The 14,366-nt window shown below is 40.6% G+C and overlaps 1 protein-coding gene across 3 annotated transcripts in view; it reads right to left on the bottom strand.

The window, feature by feature from the left end:
• The window catches only part of Nbea (neurobeachin), a 515,411-nt gene that overhangs the window by 169,297 nt on the left and 331,748 nt on the right, over positions 1 to 14,366 (bottom strand). The window lies entirely within an intron of this gene.

The raw sequence follows: 14,366 nt of genomic DNA, 5'->3' as shown, positions 1-14,366 counted from the left end.
TGTTCTTTTAAAAATATATTTAAAGTATCATTCTAATTCGGTGCCTATAGAACACACAATCTATGCAATAGACCTTTCTTAATTGATAACAGCATTGCTATCTTAGCCTTATAAATGAGAACCCCCAGGGAAATTCAGTTAAAAAAGACATAATTAGCAGGTAAGAATGGAGAGGAGATGAGATTGGCTTTAAGTTTCCCTACCATGAACTCCTGCCTGAGAAGCAGGTAGGCTGACTGAAGATCTTTACTTCTCCTTCTGTTCCTCCAGATCCAATTCCCATCTCATCCTCAGTTCATTTCATCTCATTTGCCTGCCTTTCCTCTCTGACCCTATCCCCAAATGATCACAGAGACCTTTCCCTCCACCTTCCTTCCCCCAACTCATCCCATTATCCCAGCCTCCCACTCCAGTAGGCATTCCCTGGGAACACTCCAGCTGAGTTGGCCAGGAAAACAGGTAATCTAACTGAGGGCCTTCACCACTCCCTCTTCTCCAAATGCAACCCCAGTCTCCTTCCCAGTTCTGCAGCAGAACACCTGATGCAGGCTTCCTCTCTCCACTGTCCACATCTCCTATAGATCCAGCAGACCTTCCTCTCTTAAACTCCCTCCAGCACTCATTGCTTTAGCTTGTCCTGGCCCCTAACTCTAGCAGGTGCCCTCTACTAAACCACAGACTACCCCTGCCAGGGAAGCAGGTAGGCTGACTGTAGATCTTCCACTCTCTTCCACTTCTCCAGATCCAGTCTCTCAGTCTCATCCCCAGCTGTATTGTGCACCTTCTGGGTGACCTCTCTTCACTATCTACCCATATTCCAAGGAGATTACATAAGGAAATCCTAGTAGAACATTATGCTCACCTCCCTCCTGTGAACCCCTTAAACCCCCAGTCTATCCCCATTCCTAAGTGTTAAGTTCCAATACTCAGAAACACATTTTACCTGGAACCCCCAGTGATTACACCTAACAGGTCCACAGAAAATTTCCTACCAGGCAACACACAGCCATCACATTCTTCTGAAATTCAGAGAGAAAACATAAAACAAGGAACAAAACAACGACCTAACAAAGACAAAGCCAAGTATTAGGACGTAGACCTATAGTCACCCCAATCCCAGATGCCTAGACACCAGCATAAAAACACAGTAGCAGCTAGGACAATATATCTCAATTATAGTTCAGCAATCCTACCACAGCAGGCTCTGAAAATCCTAACAAAGCTAATTCCCAAGAAAACCACCTTAAAATAGCCTGCATGAAGATGACAGAGGTCTTTGAAGAGGAGGTGAATGAATCCCTACAGAATTCCAGGAAAGCACAGTGTAAGGAAATGAATAAAACTGTATGAGACCTAAAAATGAAAGTAGAATCAACAAATAAAACCCAAACTGAGAGAATTCTGGAAATGAGAAATTCATGAATTCCAACAGGAACTATAGAGGCAAACTTCACCAACAGAATATGAGAGATGGAAGAGAGAATCTAAAGCACTGAAGACATGATAGAAGGAATAAGTACAATGGTCAAAGAAAATATTAAATCTAAGATATTCCCGACACAAAACATCCAATAACTCTGGGACACCATGAAAAGACCAAACCTAAGAATATTAGGAATAGAAGAAGGAGAAGATTCAAAGTTCAAAGGCACAGAAAGTATTTTTAACAAATTCATAGAAGAAAATTTTCCTAACCTAAAGAAGGACATGCCTATAAAGGTGCAAAAAGCATACAGAATACTAAATAGATTGGACCAGAAGAGAAAGTTCCCTTGGCACGTAATAATCAAAACATGAACACACAGAACAAAGAATACTAAAAGTTGCAAAGAAAAAAGCTCAAGTAACTTGAAGGCGGACTTAATAGAATTACACCCGACTTCTCAGTAAAAACTAAAAAGCCAGGAGAATCTGTACTTAAACGCCAGCTGGGTCCGTGCTACAAATGCTAAGAGACCAACCGATGCCAGCCAAAGCTACCAAACCCAGCAAAACTTTCAATCACAATAGATGGAGAAAATAATATAGTCCATGATAAAGCCAAATTTAAACGATATTCACAAATCCAGCCCTACAGAAGAGGCTGAAAAGAAAACTCCAACCTAAGAAAGTCAACTACATTTATAAAAATAGGGAGTAAACAATCTCAGATCAGCAAAATCAAAAGGGAAGCACGCACGCACACACACACACACACACACACACACACACACACACACACTACCACCACCACCAAAATCATTGATCATTCATATTTTCAATATCAGTGGTCTCAATTTCCCAATATAAAGACACAGACTAACAGAATGAATGTGAAAACAGGCTCTATCCTTTTGCTGCATCCAAGAAACATACCTCAACATCAAGGGCAGATATTACTCCAAGTCAAGGGTTGGGAAGAGGTATTCCAAGCAAAAAATGGACCCAAAAAGGAAGCTTGTGTAGGCATTTTAATATCATACAAAATAGACTTCAAGCCGAAACTGATCATAAGAGGAAAGTTCCACCAAGATGACATTTCAGTTCTTAACATCTATGCCCTAAACACAAGAGCAACCAAGTTTGTAAAAGAAACATTACTACAGTTTTAATCCCATGTTGTCCTTCACACAGCAATAGTGGGAGACATCAATACCCCACTGTCATCAACAGACAGGTTATCCAGACAAAACACTAAATAGGGAAATACTGGAACTAACAGACTTTAGCAACCAAATGGACCTAACATTATTTGCAGAACATTTACTCACACACAAAATAATATACTTTCTTCTCTGCACCTCATAGAGACTTTCTTGAAGACTGACTACATACAAAGCAAGTCTCATATCTTTGGTTGTGAGCCTAGCCTTTGTTTAATAGCCAAGCCATGTCCTCAGCACAAGAAAATATTAACAGATACAAGAAAATTGAAATAACTCCCTGTATCCTATCAGATCACCACGGATTAAGTCTAGATATCAGCAACAGAAACAACAAAAAGCTTACAAACTCATGGAGACTGAACAACTTTCAACTGAATGAAAAATAAGTCAAGAAAAATAATTAAAGAATGTCTAGAATTGAATGAAAATGAACACAACATGCCCAAACTTATGGGATACAATGAAGACAGTTCTAAGAGGCAAGGTCATAGCACTAAGTGCTTGCATAAAAACACTGGGAGAAGTTGGGCAGTGGTGCACACATTTAATCCCAGCACTCAGAAGGCAGAGGCAGGTGGATCTCTGTGAGCTTGAGGTCAGCCTGGACTACAGAGAAAGTTCCAGGATAGGCTCCAGAGCTACATAGAGAAACCCTGTATGGAAAAACCAAAACCAAAACAAACAAAACAAGAAACAAAAAACAAAACCAAAAAACTCAAAAAACTAAACAACAACAAAAATGAAAAACAAAACAAAAAACCCTGGGGAGGATAGCCAAAACAATCTTATACAATAAAAGAACTTCTGGAGGCATTACCATCCCTGACTTCAAACTCTATTATAGAGCTACAGTATTGAAAACAGCTTGGTATTGGCATAAGAACAGAGAAGTCGACCTATGGAATCGAATAGAAGACCCAGATATTAACCCACAAACTTATGAACACCTAATTTTCGACAAGGGAGCTAAAGGTATACAATGGAAGAAGGAAAGCATCTTTAACAAATGGTGCTGGCATAACTGGATGTCAACCTGTAAAAAAATGAAAGTAGATCCATATCTATCACCATGCACAAAAATCAAGTCCAAATGGATTAAAGACATCAACATTAATCCGTCCACTTTGAACCTGATAGAAGAGAAAGTGGGAAGTAGTCTACAAGATTTAGGCACAGGAGGCCTCTTCCTAAGTAGGACCCCAGCAGCACAGACAATAAGAGAAACAATGAATAAGTGGGATCTACTGAAACTGGGAAGCTTCTGTAAAGCAAAGGACACTGTCAGTAGGACAAAAAGGCTGCCTTCTGACTGGGAGAAGATCTTCACCAACCCCTCATCAGACAAAGGTCTGATCTCCAAAATATACAAAGAACTCAAGAAACTAGGCACTAAAACTCTAATTAACCCAATTAAAAAATGGGGTACTGAACTTAACAGAGAATTCACAACAGATGAACTCCGAATGGCCAGAAGACACTTAAGGTCATGCTCAACCTCCTTAGCGATCAGGGAAATGCAAATCAAAACCACTTTGAGATACCATCTTACACCTGTCAGAATAGCTAAAGTCAAAAACACCAACGATAGCCTATGCTGGAGAGGATGTGGGGTGAGGGGAACACTCATCCATTGTTGGTGGGAATGCAAACTCGTGCAGCCACTGTGGAAATCAGTGTGGCGGTTTCTCAGGAAACTGGGAGTCAACCTCCCTCAGGACCCAGCAATACCACTCTTGGGAATATACCCTAAAGATTCCCTAACATACTACAAAAGCATTTGTTCAACTATGTTCATAGCTGCACTATTTGTAATAGCCAGAACATGGAAACAACCTAGGTGCCCCTCAATAGAAGAATGGTTAAAAAAGGTGTGGAACATATATACATTAGAGTTTTACTCGGCGGTTAAAAACAATGACATCTTGAATTTTGCATGCAAATGGATGAAAATAGAAAACGCTTTACTGAGTGAGGTAAGCCAGACCCAAAAAGAGGAACACGGTATGTATTCACTCATAAGTGGATTCTAACCATAATTAAAGGTCTTTGAGCCTATTATTCGTGATCCTAGAGAAGCTAAATAAGAAGATGAACCTGATGAAGATTATTTAGCTATCCACCAGGAGGTAGGAAATAGACAAGAGTCCCAGGTAACCTCGGGTGCATGGGGGGGTGGGAGGGTCGATGGAGGGGGAGAGGGCTAGAGAGAAGGGAGTAGGGGAGGAACGGGGAAAGCTTGGTGGCCAGGGATGGAGGGGGGAGGGAGGTAGGATGAATATGGGATCAGGGAACAATATATTTCAACTAAGGGAGCCATTTTAGGGTTTACAGGAGACTTGATTATATATGGGATCCCAGGTCCAAGGAGAAATCCCCCAGATTGCTCTCTGGACAGAGGAGAGGGTGTCTGAATCGGCCGTGGCCCATGACCATACCGATGTATATTTTGCTTATCACCATAGATCCTTCGTCTGGCGAAGGACGGCTATGCAGTCGGAGGCCCACATTGGAGCAACGGATTGAGCCCCCCGAGGTCCGGAGGGGGAGCGGAAGGAGGAGGAACATGAAAGACGAAATCAGTACTGCGAGGGATGCTATCACCCACTGATACAAGGGAACGGATCTGATGAGAGTTTACCAGGGCCAGTCGGACTGGGACTGAACGAGGACGTGATCTAGCCAGATTCTCGGAATTTGGCCGGATTCTCTGACTGTGGCTGGCCCGGGGTCTTTCTGAAAAGCCATTGACTATGACACTGGGACCTGTTTCCTCTGCATATGCTGGATTTTGGGGATCCAGTCTGTTTGGACGCTCGCCTTCCTGGACCTGGAGGGAGGGGGAGGGAGCTGGAGCTTCCCACAGGGCAGGAAACCCTGACTGCCCTGGGGGACGGAGGGGAAGGAGGGGGGGAGTGGGGGGAGTGGGAGGGTGTTGGGAGGGGGGGCGGAAATGGAAACTTTTATAATTTAATAAAATTTACAAAAAAAAATAGAGAGATCCAAACAGTAAAAAAAAAAAAAAAAAAAAAAAAGAGATCCAAACAGTAAAAAAAAAAAACAAAAAAAAAAAAAAACAAAACAAAACCCTGGGGAGATCTCATACTACCAATTTAACAGAACACCTGAAACCTCTAGAACAAATAGAAGAAATTATACCCAAAAGGAGTAGATAGCAAGAAATAATCAAACCCAGCAGAACACTGTATACATAATAAATAAACAAATCTTAAAAATCCTCCCCTCAGAGCTCAGGGTCTTCCACAGAAGAGGAGGCATAAAGAGTGTTGGAGCCAGAGGGTATAAAAGACAGAAGGAGAGGAAATTTCTCCTAATCAATTGAGCAAAGCTCCTATGAACTCAGAGACTGAAAGAGCAAGCACAGGTCCTGCACAGCCTTTCCCCAGGTCCTCACATACATATTACAGCTTTAACTTTAGTATTTCTATGGGGTTCCTGTGTATGTGAATGAGTAGTTCTCATTCTTGTACCTTTTCTTCGGCTCTTTTCTTTCTGTTTGGTCTGCCTTGTCGAACTTTGATGAAATAGTTTTGTTTTATCTTATTTTATTTTGTTATGCTTTATGTTATCTCTTAAGAGCCTGTTCTTTCTAATGAGAGACAGAAAGGGAATGGATTCAGAGGGGAGGGAAATAGAGGAAGAAGAATATATATAAAAGAATCTATTTTTACCGGTCTCTAGTAAACCCTACACTGACTCCCTTAGTTGAGATATATTCTTCCCTGATCCCATATCTATCCTTCCTCCCTCCCCCCCTCCCAGCCCCCCGAGCATTCCCCATTCCTCCCCTGCTCCCTTCTCTCTAACCCTCTCCCCTTCCAGCAACCCTCCCACCCCCCAAGCACCCGAGGTTACCTGGGACTCTTGTCTATTTCCAATCTCCAGGAGGAAAACTACCTGAATTTTCTTCAGGTTCACCCTCCTATCCAGCTTCTCTAGGATCACGAATAATAGGCTCAAAGACCTTTAATTATGGCTAGAATTCACTTATGAGTGAATACATACCATATTCCTCTTTTTGAGTCTGGCTTACCTGACTCAGTAAAGAGTTTTCTTTTCTTTTTTTTATTATTTTTTTTTAATTTTTTAATTTTTTTATTTAATTTTTACTGGGAACCCCTCCAGAATCAAGTCTCTTGCAAACCCTAAAATGGCTCCCTTAGCTGAGATATAAACCTCCCTGCTCCCACATGAAAAAGGAAATCAGGACCGCGAGGGGTGCGATCACCCACTGATACAAGGGGACTGATCTAATGAGAGTTCACCAAGGCCAGTTGTCTGGGACTGAGCGAACACGTAATCCAGCCAGATTCTCTGAATGAGGCCGGATTCTCTCAATGTGGCTGGCCTGGAGTCTTTCTGAAAAGCCATTGACAATGACACTGGGACTTGTTTCCTCTGCATATACTGGATTTTTGGGATCCAGTCTGTTTGGATGCTCACCTTCCTGGACCTGGATGGAGGGGGGAGGAGCTTGAACTACCCACAGGGCTGGAGACCCTGACTGCTATTGGGGATGGAGAGGGAGGAGGGGAGGGAGTAGGGGGAGTGGGAGGGTGTTGGGAGGAGGGGCGGAAATGGAGACTTTTGTATTTTAATAAACTTTGAGAAATAAAAAAGAATCTATTTTTAATTAAAAGGGGGGGAAAAAGAAAAAGTTTCCCTGTTGAAGAGCTAAGAGATGAACTGAGTACTTTGTTTTCAGGAGCATGTATCTTAAATTCAAGGTCAATACTTAATTTCAATAGCTTAAAATAAGGTTTATTTTTGGAGGAATAAATTCATTTGTCAAAAATCTTGGTTCTCCTATTTACTAAACTTTACCAAAGGTTCAGTAAGAGCCTTGTAAGTAAGAAAGATTTCCACACGTTTAAAAGGAAGGCAATGCACAGCCTGTGCGGACTGTGGTGTGAGAGGAAACACATCTTCAGTTAGGGGTTTTATGCAGACTCCAGTTAACAAATTGTGAAGATAGGGATCTGAAAATTCCAAATTCAATGCACAGCCTTTTGGTGAGCGCCCGGACCAGTCTGTCACTAAACAGTAAGCAGAGTTACTATCCAAGCCAGAAACCCCCAGAAATATATAAAATCATGTTTACATAAAATCTTATATGCAAACATGCAAAGACAGCCCAAAGGTGAAAGAACCCAAATGTCTACCAACCAAAACCAGACAAAGCAATGCATTCTATGTAGAAGGGAACGGTCCTTGCAGAAAGGACAGATATGCTTCACCATGGGTCAGACAGAGAATGTACAGAATATAAAGTGTGGAGACAGAAAGAAGACCAGTGGTTGCTTATGAATGTAGAGAGAATAGACAAACACAGGGAGGACAGCCAAGGAGCACAAAGTTTCATTTAGGGGCAATAGAATGTTCTGCTTGTGGAGATAATCGTGTAACTGTTAATATGCAAAAAGTGTGATTTTTATATTGCATATGCATCAATTTACTACTGATTAGTGATGTAGCTAACCAACATTTCCCAAGAAATGTCAAAAAAATTTTAAATGACTTACAAGATTAACTAGTAAACAGTATTTTAAATGGAGTATTTAAAATAGAGATGGGTTCTATCTAAGAGGAGATAGGAATGTAGGAAAAACTCTGATGATTTATTTTCAAAGGTGCATCAAGCCAGGCTATAAAAATCCAGCTGCAAATGAGCAGAAAACATTTGACCTTGTGAATGCCTGCTAGTCTAGCTATTCCTGACTTTCCCAACACTGCTAAATTATCCTAAATATGACTAAAAGAAAAAGTTTAAGTGACATATAGAAGAATAAGACCTAGATAACAAGTAAGATTGTCACTACTGATTATTCAAATATGGGAGGAAGGGGTATGCATTAGGCCCCATTTATAAACTGTTCTCTGTGTTCAGTCAGCCTGTCTGCCATGCTAGACTGATGCATGATTTTCAAGTTTGTAAAATAAACTGCATCACTTTGGCTACAGTGAATTTCTATTTCTCTTATTGTGAAGTGAGGATCTTTGGCTACAGGGGTTTTCTAGTTCTCTTATTGGAAGTGAGGATCCTGGTTTCTCATTGAGAAGTTGCAGAATGGGGAGAAAGAAATAATATTTCTGGTGAAAAAAGTTTGAACATTAACCTTATGGAAATTATTCTCAGATAATAGACATTAAATGGGTGGTAATAAAAGTTTATTATGTAAACAGCAATAGGTAAACTTATCACAACTTAGAGAACTGGTAATAAAACATCATTACAGTCACTAACTCAGTAGAATTCCCTAAATTTGCAATACTAAACTCTGGAAAAAACAATAAACAATTTCAATTTGGCTATGTAAAATATTTCTACTGTCACTCAGCATATGTGAGTCACTTTTTAAAGATTTATTTTTATTTTATGTGTATATGCCTATATGTAGTATGCACAGGACATACGCAGCGCCTCTGGGTGCCAGAAAGGGCTGTCAGATCCACTGGAACTGCAGCTACAGATGATTGTGAGCTGCCATGTGGGTGCCAAGATCTGAACTCAGGTCCTGTGAAAACCAGACAGTGCCCTTAGCTGCTGGGCATATCTCCTCTAGCCCCCTTTCTTACCCTTTCTTTTTTTATTTATTAAAAGGCATTTTATTTTATGTGTATGTATGTGTGGTAGTTTGAATGAAAATGGTACCTAGAGGCTCATAGGGAGTGGCACTATTAGAAGAACTGGTCTTTTGGAGTGGGTGTGGCCCTGATGGAGGAAATATGTTATCAGACATGCTCAAGCCAGTGTGAGTGCGCTCTCTCTCTCTCTCTCTCTCTCTCTCTCTCTCTCTCTCTCTCTCTCTCTCTTTTTCTCCATGTTGTCTGCTGATCTGGATGTAGAATGCTCAGCTCCTTCTCCAGCACTTGCTTGCCACCATGTTTCCTGCCACGATGACATAATAGACTAAACCTCTAAACTAGAAACCATTTCCAATTAAATGTTTTCCTTTAACAAAACTGCTGTGTTCATGGTGTCTCTTTACAGCAACAGAACATTGACTAAGACAATGTGTGCCTGCACATGAGTTTATGAACCCCATGTTATGCTGGTACCTGAGCCAGAAGAGGGTATTACATTCCATAAAATTGGAATTACAAAAGGTTGTGAGCTACCTAATGTGGGCGCTGGAATCAAACCCAGACTCTCCCTGAAAGCAAAAAATTCTTTTAAATATCTCTCCAGTACCATGTAATTTGGTTTAAGAGAAACAAAATACATTGTACCAGTGGGCTGGCATTTTATCAGTTGAATGCAATCATCTCCCTGTCTACTCACATAAATTTGAGTTAATCTTTCATTTCAGTTTATTATTTGAAATTTTGGAAGAAGTAACTCGCTAAATTTCAAATAAAATAATTGTCATTTTATATTAAATTCAGTTAGCTTATACTAATTTATTTCAATATTTCAAGTAAAAATGTAATTAGTAAGATGAAATATTTAGGCACATATGGAATCTTAGGGCTAATTCACTTTGGTGGATGACTATAAACTAAAACAGCAATTAAAGTAAATTAGATTAGATGTTAATAATATAATAATTACTTAGTTGATTGGCAAACTCCTATATTAAAATCCTATTAGCTGCTTGCTACAAACATAGTAAGCTGAGTGATTAGTAGTCACACACATTTAACTTGCCTCTTGAGATGAACAGCTTGGGAAGAAAGGGAACTAAAAATGAAAAAGAAAATCAGGTGACATTGAAGCTACAGAACTTTATGAACATTTTATTTCTATTAAAAGCAGAGAGTACCCAACAATAAAAAATACAACAAACACCCAACATTCAAGTAAAACCGTGCTTTTCCAAAGCATTCTTTAAAAAAAATAGATTAAAAAACATTTACTAGAATGGAGTTAGGAAACATGCAAACTTTTATTAAAGTTAAAATTATTGTTCCTACTTATGCATATTTACAGACCTCTAAGTACTAATGTGATATGACAGAGCGCCAAGGAAAGGTCCTGGTTTATAGTTACGTGTGAGGATTGCAGTGCTGTCTCTTATCTGTACTCTGTCAGAAAAGCATCACTTTGTAAGAAGAGGGCAATGGATTCTGTCCAGAAGCAGATAAGGTTATCAAGTTACTTGGATATTTTTGATGTTATATTTCTTTTAATTTTTTAAAAAATCATTTATTTTTGTTTCATGTGCATTGGTATTTTGCCTGTATATATGTCTATGTGAGGGTATTAGATAACTTGGAACTGGATTTATAGATAGTTGTGAGCTGTCTTGTGGATGCTAGAAATTGAACCCAGGTCCTTCGGAAGAGCAGCAAGTGCTCTTAAGCACTGAGCCATCTCCCCAGCTCCAATGCTATACTTCTTATATGAATAATGTGTTGAAATACTTCTGAGCTAAACTAAGAAGTGAAACACTGTAATTTTCATGTCTGAGATGTAAACAGACAATGGTGACTTTATCAAATGAACCTGAGATAATATCAATACTATACAAAGATTCTTAGGCTCTTTTGCTTTTTGACTTGGAGCTGTCTCCTGTAATGGTGAAGTTCTCTTTAGGCAGGACAGCACCATCAGGAAATTTAGGATGTGTTATGAATAAGAACTGCATTATCTTATCTCTTGCCTCTCACTGTTTGCAACAGATGAGGGAGCTGACTCTCCCATTATAGTCTGCAATGTGCCCTGTTCCTAGCCTGGGCAACACAGTAGAGCTGACCCTGTTGACAGAGGTGCTGATGAGATAGCACTGAGTGTGTGAGTTGGCCACACCCCCTCATCTGCCATGTGGTTGTGAGGGCGAGGGAAAGATGCCTCTCCTCCTTTGTCCTTGCCATTTGTGGTGGGCAAGAGAGCTGATCCTTCCCCTTACCAGTTGTAGCACTTTGGAAAGTGGATCCTGCACCTCTCCTGGGGAGCACAATAGAGTCAACTCTGTTGGCGGAGGTGTGGGTGAACCAATCCCAAAGTTTTGAGCATGGGAGAGATGTCCCCATTATTTATCTGTCATATGCATAGGCAGAGGCGAGATGCCCAAACTACATGTCCCCATCAATGCCTGAGGCAGGTGGAAGAATTGGCTCTGTTATCATAAGAGTGGGAGAGCTGGCCCTGCCCTTCATCAGCTGCAGCACTCAGGAGAGTGGTCCCTATGCCATACCCGGGCAACACAGTAGAGCTGGCCCTGAAGGTGTAGGTGGGGGAGAACCAAACCCGAGATGTGAAAGCTGGAGAACTGACCCACCCCTTCCTCATCACTGCAAGGAGTGAACCAGCCTGGGCAATGCTGGAGAGCTCAGCCTGGTGGTGAGGATAAGGGAGAACTAGCCAGCACAACAATCCTGTAGCTGCCCAGGTCCAGAACCAGGGTTATGACTTGGTCCATCCCAATATCCACCCCATCTGTGATCTGCTGAAGTACGGAGTGGGGGTGAGGTCTGTCCTGTAGATCCAGGTCTGCTGGATCTCCATGACACAGGGCAGCAATGGAATGTCCAGGAAGAGTTCCAGTGAGGGCCCAGTGTCCATGATATAGCAGAGACCAGGGACCTCGAACCAGACCAAAGCTTCTTTGTGATAAATGCCTAATGTCACAGTGCAATATCCATGATGAGATTTCCCTCTTTTCCCTCTTTTTCTCTTAAATTTTGTTTCTTTTTTGAGGGAGGAGGGAAGATGAGTGGGATTGGGAGGAATAATGTGAAAGACACAAAGAATAAATTTTAAAAAGTTAAAAAAAGAAATATATTATTAGCCAGATGATGGTGCTGCACACCTTTAACCCTAGCACTAGGGAAGCAGAAGCAGGGGGCTCTCTGTGAGTTCAGCCTGGTTTACAGACTGAGAACCTGGACAGCTAGGGATACACAGAGAAACTCTGTCTTGAAAAACAAACAAACAGAAACAAAAAAGAATACATTGTTAACTGTCTGAGACAGAAATAACTAAGACAGTGATAATTATTTCTTAGAGCAAAAATGTTACCTATTTATAAAGTTATTAATAGTGGATTTTATTAAATTTAGGGATTCTGATCTGTAGTTAACTTCTGGAAATGAATTTTGTGTCATAACAGTGGAGATCAATAATGAACTTAGCATTTACAAAATGCACACACACCTCTGTAAATTCTGTAAACTATTTCTGTCTCTTTTTTTCTGCCTTTTATGGAACACTCTCCTCTCATTCACTTTCTCTTTTATTAAAGGCTCCAGGTAACACTTTGGTTTACTGTTTTAAAGATGAACACCTTGGATTAGGCAAGGGATCATTAGTATTTTGGGATACACTCTGAGCTTTGCAGACAGACATAAGGATACTCCATGAAAGAGGATGAATTAAGACCCCGTGGATATGAACAGGTGCAGATCTGTTCAAAGGACATCTGCTGAAAGGATGCAGTTAGAGACCAGAGAGACAGATGGCCAGAAATTATACAATCTCATTTTTTAGAGACTTTCATGAAATGCCACTATCACTTATACATTAATAATTCATTTCAAGGGTACTTTCATTGCTCTAAGGTGTCAGATCTTAATGTTTTCACTGTTATGAACAGAAATTAAAAGTTAGCTATCATTAAAGGACAGAAACACAGAGAGTTACTATTGTTTGGTGGGTTGTGTGATTAGCAGATTAATATTAATACTGAGCAGATTTAATATAAGCTTCAAAAGACCAGGCAATCTTGAACCAGCTATTTTTGGTGAAACAAAGCGCCAGGTAATGCAAACTAAAGTACACAATGGCAAAACATGGATGCCAGTAGAGGAAGTGAGGAAAAGCAAGGTCAGACACAACACACGACTTTCCTATGACCTCAAAAGTAGAAATGACTCCAGAAAAAGTCATACCTGCTGCCAAATTTAGCAAAAGCTTTTATCTGCCTTCATTTTTCAAAAGTAACATATGAACATTTACTTAGGAATTGGAGACAAACATTTGGTATTCAAAATACAGGAAATAGAAAAAATAGGTTCCACGATATAGAAATGACAGGCATTTCTAGGACCCGGCACTACAAGAACCTTGCTTACTCTATCCTCCAGAAGTGGGAGGATGGGAGTCTGTCTCCCTTGTGCGAGGAATAACAACATTTCCGCTGTAGGAATAAATCGCTGCAGGCTTTTTATAGAGCTATACCATAATACTTTCAGTAAGCAAGTTCCTGGAAACAGTAGTGTAATACTTCAAGTAGAAAGATGCACAGAAGCCTCCGTTCCACTGCTACCTGTATCCCAGTGCTGTATGGGTTGACAACAAATTGAGCTTAAAGTTTAATCAGAGGTCTGAGTCTACGAAGCAGGGTGGTTTTGTTGTCATTTGTTTGAGACTGAATTTCACTGCACAGCCCGACCTGTTTTGGAACTTGCAGTTCTCTTGCCAAGTGCTGAGATGGCAGTGCATTACCATATCCAGCTAACACAGGGGCTTTAACCTGGCTCTAGGTAGGATGGATTCTCACAGTCTGATTCCTGGACTCAATGCATGCTCTAAGCCTGTTCCCAAGCTGTACTTGTTTCTTTCTGACCTGCTTTTATCAGACCTCAAAGGTTAATCCCTGAAGATGTCCACACCCAATCAGACCAGCACCAGGACAAAGAGAAGTTGAAGGTGGGACAGGGAGGTTAACTGTTAGTAACTAGGGTTTAGAAGTGTGAGTGTAGAACAAAACAGGAGCAAAACATTCCAAAGAATTCATCCTGGAGGGGCTAGGAAATCCTGTG

The sequence above is a fragment of the Myodes glareolus genome, chromosome 20 (assembly GCF_982192425.1).
Source record: "Myodes glareolus chromosome 20, mMyoGla1.1, whole genome shotgun sequence".
In the NCBI taxonomy this organism is placed as follows: domain Eukaryota; kingdom Metazoa; phylum Chordata; class Mammalia; order Rodentia; family Cricetidae; genus Myodes; species Myodes glareolus.
This window is presented reverse-complemented; position numbering and strand designations above follow the sequence as displayed.